The following is a 6605-nucleotide window of genomic DNA, read 5'->3' as shown; positions in this document are numbered from 1 at the left end:
TAACCAAGCAAGAAGATTTCAGTTATGCAGGTGTTGTTGGCATAGGTTCCTTACTTGGTACTAACACAATTTTAACACCCTCAAACAAAAAGTTATGAGTATTCTTCCAACCATCATGAGAAACTGGGCAATCAAACTGCCAGGGGCAACCTAATAACAAATTGCAAGCATCCATTGTATAGTAACAACATCACATTTATCACACCTTATCATTAGATTTAGAGCCAATAGAAAAAGAACCAAACAACGTTTAGACACTGTTACCTCTGTTCCTTTCTTCAGCCAAGAGAGAGAATAAGGCGCCAGATGTTTCTCAGTGGATAGATTAAGTGTGTGTACAACTTCAGAAGAGATGACATTCTCACAACTACCTGAGTCAATAACCAGCTTACAGACTTTCCTGAGAATGGTACAAGTCGACTGGAAAATATGATTGCGGAGCCATCCATCACCATCAGTCTTTTTAAGAGTAAAACATAGCCGGTGCACCACCAGAAGTTTGCCCCTATCAGCAGTTACTATCTCTTCAGGTATGTCGTCTAATCCCACATCAAAGATAGGAGCACCAATAATACCACACGGGATCATCATTAATATCTTCATTCTCAGCAAACAAAACCTTCATTCCATCGAGAGGGGTGGATGCGTTCCTAGAAGGGGCGGTCACCCGTCTAACTCTAACGAGATTGCTCTGACTTGGGCCGAGTGGTTCTTCTTGATGAGTAGATTCCAACTTCGTACATGTATTTGTAAACACACACATAGATCAGTAGTGAAGATGAAAAAAAAAATAAAACTTAAAAATAAAAATGAAAAATATGAAGGGGTAAGAATGATGCTTCCCTTCTTTGATCCGAATCATTCTTTGTTTAAGAGGTAGATCCATGACAGTGGCACTATTTGACTAGTTGTGTATTTTTGTGTGAGTTCGAAGTTCGCCAATGGATTTCCTAATGAACTAGGGATGATTTTGATGGAAGAAAGGGTTATGAAGCTCTCTTTTTGTGGTTTAACTTTTTTTAATGATTAACAAGATGAAAACATGTTTGAATGATGTTTGTGTAGAAAGTTAATGATTAAAAACATGATTGGAATGATTTGTATGGAAGAGTCATGATTGGAATGGTTTGTATGGAAGGCTAATGATCAAAATATGATTGGAAGAGTTTGTATGGAAGGCTAATGATCAAAATATGATTGGAAGAGTTTGTATGGAAAACTAATGATTAAAACAAGTTGATGTAAATAACCAATGATTGAAACAAAATTGAAATAAAGAAAAGAACTTTGTATTTGAATAAAACTTGAAACTTGAAATGATAACAATGGAAAATAAGGAAAAACAAATAAAAACTATTTAATTAAACCTACTCCTACTCCTAACTATTCTATACCTAATTACCTATATCCTAGTTAATATCCCTCTCCACATTTTTACTTTTTGTAGCGAACATTTCCATGATTATAGATTTGCTCTATTCCATTCTTCTAGTGACATCACATTTGTTTTTCCTTTTGATTTATGCTTTATGGATTTTGTCTCCATTACTTTTTCTATTTCAAATACAAACACTATATAAGATCAAATGAATTCATCTTGTAGACTTTTGAGTTGAAGACAAGTCTTCTAGGGCTTTGAAGAATAATCCTTGGTCTTTCGTCCTTTTTCTTTGACTTTGACTTTTTGACATTTTTTCTAATAAGCTTTAGTTTTCATAAAATGTCATATTTAGGCTCCTTTTGGTGCTATAATTCATATTTTAAGATATTTCATCCGAAAATAGGCTTGTACCCTGAAAAAATAATAAGAACATGAGTTTTCCATATTATTAATCCTATAATTAACTAAATTGAAGCATTGTAAGGGGATAAAAACACATATTTGAGGTCTGATCATTGACCAGCCTGCTTAGGTATTTTGCATTAGGACGGGTTTTATCCCGCTCACTAGGAAAACTCTTTTGACACGCGGATCGAGTGACGGTGCTTTTGGAATAAGAATTGGGAATCATGTTAGTCGAGTTAGGAGTAAAAATATTAGTCATTATTGAAAATTTAATTGGTTTGGTTGAAATAATTGTTTGACATTCTTGTTAGAAAAATGAAGTCTACTGAGATTTAAATGAGTAATTTGTCTCCCAAGTTACCCCACTTGAGATGAAATGGGTTTATCTTGAAATAGTACGTAAAGTGAGAAAAATCTTTTCAAAATGATGCACTTGTTCGAAACAGTGCATTATGCCAAAAAGTGCGATCTTTCGAAATGTGCACTGGTTTGAAACAATACATCATGCTGAAAAGGTGTGACCTTTCGAAATAGGCACTGGTTCGAAACAGTGCTTTATGTCGAAATGGTGTGTCTTTTCGAAACATGTGACTTTTCAAAGAGTTGCTTACTTTTCCCCAAGAGTCACTATGTTGTTTTGAAGAGGCACCACTCACCTATAAATAGTGGATGAATTTGGAGAGAAAGACACACCAGATCACACAGAGTTCTGATCTTTCTCTTCTCCCCCTGTTTTTAGTCAAATACTATGTTGTGTTTGCTGATTCTATAGAATTGAAGTGCTAGCTTTCTATATAAGGAGATCTGTTCTATCTTGGGAGATAGTTTCCCATCAACCTTCAAGCATCGTGAGGGGGAAAATATGTCTTAAGGACATAGTGTATCTACACTATGCTAGGATTTAACTAAGAAGTACAAGACACGTACAAGACAAAAGGTTTGTATAGTTTGGTAATTGGTAAAGAGTAAGTACAATTAAGTTGTATATTCCTAACAACTTAAGACATATTTTATTTTCTTCTTCTTCTTTACCGAACAGAATTTGTTTATGTTTTCTTTTCTTTTTTGGTTTAAGGGAATAACAAAGTGTAGTTGTATTTCAGAATATGGCAACACCACCAGTTACCCCTGCTGTTACTGTTCCTATTGTTTCCCATTATGTTCCTCATGGGGAGAAGCTTGAAAAGTTCAATGGAACTGATTTCAAGCGATGGCAACAGAAGATGCTCTTCTATTTGACCACCCTTAACTTGGCAAGGTTTCTATGGGATAAGGCTCTTGATGTAAGCCCTGATGAAACCGACAAGGAGGAAGGTTTTGGCCAAGGATGCTTGGTTTCATGCTGATTTCTTGTGTAGAAATTATGTCCTTAGTGGGTTGGCTGACTCATTATATAATGTGTATAGTGTGTTCAAGACTGCTAAAGAACTTTTGGATTTGTTGGACAAGAAATACAAGAGTGAAGATGCTGGCATGAAGAACTTCATAGTTGGCAGATTTCTTGATTTCAAAATGACGGATAGTAAGACCGTCAGAAGCCAAGTCCAAGAACTTCAAGTAATCCTCCATGATGTCATTGCTGAAGGAATGACCCTAGGAGAATCTTTCCAAGTGGCTGCTAGATTGAGAAATTACCACCATCTTGGAAGGATTTTAAGAACTATCTTAAGCATAAACGCAAAGATATGAATCTTGAAGAACTAATTGTCCGTGTAAGGATAGAGGAAGATACCCGCCTATCTGAGAAGAAGGGCAAGGATCCCATAGTGGCAAAGGCCAATGTTGTGGAAGGATCAAGTGCTAAGGGAAAGAGGAAGCGCCAAGACAAATCTCAAGGTGAAGAGAGTAGTATGCCTACTAAGTTCAAGGGCAAGTGCTACAACTGTGGGAAGGCTGGACATAAGGCAAGTGAATGTCGCAAGCCAAAGAAGTACAAGAAGCAAAAAGATCGGGAAACAAATGTGACAATGGACACGCTTTCTGATAATGTTAATGACATGAACCTATCTGCTGTGGTTTCTGAATGTCTCATGATTGGAAATGAAAGGGAATGGTGGGTGGATACTGGTGTTACTCGCCACATATGCTCCAACAAGTCGATGTTCACCACTTATTATGTTGTGGAAAAGGAAGAACAACTCTTTATGGGAAACTCTTCTACGTCCAAGGTTGAAGGCAAAGGAAAGGTGGTGATGAGGTTGACTTCTGGGAAGGAACTAACTCTAAATGAGGTGCTCTATGTGCTTGACATTCGCAAGAATTTGGTTTCTGGGTCGCTGCTAAGCAAGAATGGTTTTAAGTTAGTATTTATTTCTGATAAATTTGTACTAACTAAGAATGATATATTCGTGGGAAAGGACTATCTTCAGGATGAGCACTTTAGGATGTCTTGTTTTACTATTGTGCCAAAGAGCACCAATAAAGTTAAATCTTCTGTTTACTTGATTGAGTCTTCACATGTATGGCATGGTATATTAGGACATGTTAATTATGATACTTTGCGTAGATTAATTAATTTAGACTATATACCAAAGATAAAAATAGACCTACACCATAAATGTGAAACTTGTGTAGAATCCAAGTTGACCAGATCATCATTTCATTCCATTGAAAGAAGTACTGAACCTCTAGACTTAATACATATAGATATATGTGATATTATGCGTGCAAACTAGAGGTGGTAAAAAGTATTTCATTACTTTTATTGACGATAGCACTAGATATAGTTATGTTTACTTGTTGAGAAGTAAAGATGTGGCAATTGAAGTGCTCAAACACTATAAAAATGAAGTTGAAAATCAACTAAGCAAAAAGATTAAGGCTATAAGGAGTGATAGAGGAGGTGAATATGAATCACCTTTTGAAGGTTTTTGTTCTGAACATGGAATCATTCATCAAACTACGACTCCTTATTCACCTCAATCAAATGGTATTGCGGAACGCAAAAACCAAACTCTAAAAGAGATGATGAATGCTATGTTGTTAAGTTCTAGTTTACCCCAGAATTTATGGGGGGAAGCTTTGCTTTCCGCCAATTACATTCTCAACAAGATTCCTAACAAGAAGACGCTTAAAACACCATACGAATTGTGGAAAGGTCATCAGACTTCCTACGAATTCTTAAAAGTGTGGGGGTGTCTTGCTAAAGTGGAAGTCCCTAAACCTAAGAAGGTGAAGATAGGACCCAAGACTATTAATTATGTATTCATTGGATATGCAAACAATAGTAGTGCATATCGTTTTCTCGTTCATAAATCAAAGATTCAAGATATACATGTTAATACGATTATTGAGTCAAGGAATGCTTCATTCTTTGAAAATACGTTTCCGTATAACATGTGTATAGAGCCAAGTTCAACAAAGAGAACTTTAGACGCTACAACTAGTAACCATCCTACACAAAAGCGAAATTGAGGAGGAACCTAGACGTAGCAAAAGGTCAAGAATGTCAATGTCTTTTGGACCTGATTTTCTAACATACTTGTTGGAAAATAATTCTCAAACGTTCAAGGAGGTAATGTCATCTTCAGAAGCTATTTATTAGAAAGAAGCAATAAATAGCGAGATTGAATCTATAATGCAAAATCATATATGGGAATTGGTAGATTTACCACCAGGTTCCAAGACTTTGGGATATAAGTGGATATTCACAAAGAAATTTAAGATTGATGGATCAATCGACAAGTATAAAGCTAGACTTGTGGTCAAAGGCTTTAGACAAAATGAAGGATTGGATTATTTTGACACTTATTCTCCAGTTACAAGAATAACTTCCATAAGGATGCTAATATTAATAGCATCAATACATGGATTTGAGATACATCAAATGGATATAAAGACGACATTCTTGAATGGTGAGTTAGATGAAGAAATATACATGGAACAACCCGAAGGGTTTATTGCTCCTGGACAAGAAAGAAAAAGTTTGCAAGCTTGTTAAATCCTTATATGGATTAAAGCAAGCACCTAAGCAATGGCATGAGAAATTTGACAATGCAATATTGTTAAACGGTTTCAAAATAAATGAGTGTGACAAGTGTGTCTATGTCAAAAACACTCAAAAGGGATGTGTTATTGTTTGTCTCTATGTAGACGATATGCTAATTTTGGGTAGTAATATGGATGTCATAAAATCTACCAAACAAATGTTGTCTAGTAAGTTTGACATGAAAGATTTAGGTGTCGCTGATGTTATCCTAGGAATTAAGATTTCTAGGACAGAGGATGGACTTGTTCTATCACAATCTCATTACATTGAGATGATTCTTGAAAAGTTCAAGAAATATAACATCACACCAAAAAGGTCACTAGTTGACGTAAATCTTCATTTAACCAAAAATACTAGAGATAGCATATCTCAACTAGAGTACTCTCGTATACTTGGTAGTTTAATGTATGTCATGAATTGTACAAGGCCTGATATAACATACTTTGTGAGCAAGCTAAGTCGATATACGAGTAATCCTGGCAGAGATCATTGGACTGCCATACTGCGAGTTTTGGGATACTTAAAGTATATTAAGAATTTTGGTCTGCACTATCCAAGATATCTAGCCGTTCTAAAATGGTGCTGCGATGCTAATTGGATATCAGACACTAAAAACTCAAAGTCCACAAGTGGATATGTCTTTACACTTGGAGGTGCAACTATTTCTTAGAAATCCTTAAAACAAACGTGCATAGCGAGGTACATTATGGAATTAGAATTCATTGCATTGGACAAGACTGGAGAAGAAGCAGAGTGGCTTCGAAATTTCTTAGAGGATATTCCAAACTGGGCTAAACCTGTGACAGCAGTGTGTATATGCTGTGATAGCCA

This window comes from Coptis chinensis, chromosome 8 (genome assembly GCF_015680905.1).
Source record: "Coptis chinensis isolate HL-2020 chromosome 8, ASM1568090v1, whole genome shotgun sequence".
Taxonomy (NCBI): Eukaryota; Viridiplantae; Streptophyta; class Magnoliopsida; order Ranunculales; family Ranunculaceae; genus Coptis; species Coptis chinensis.
Note: the sequence above shows the minus strand (reverse complement) of the source record.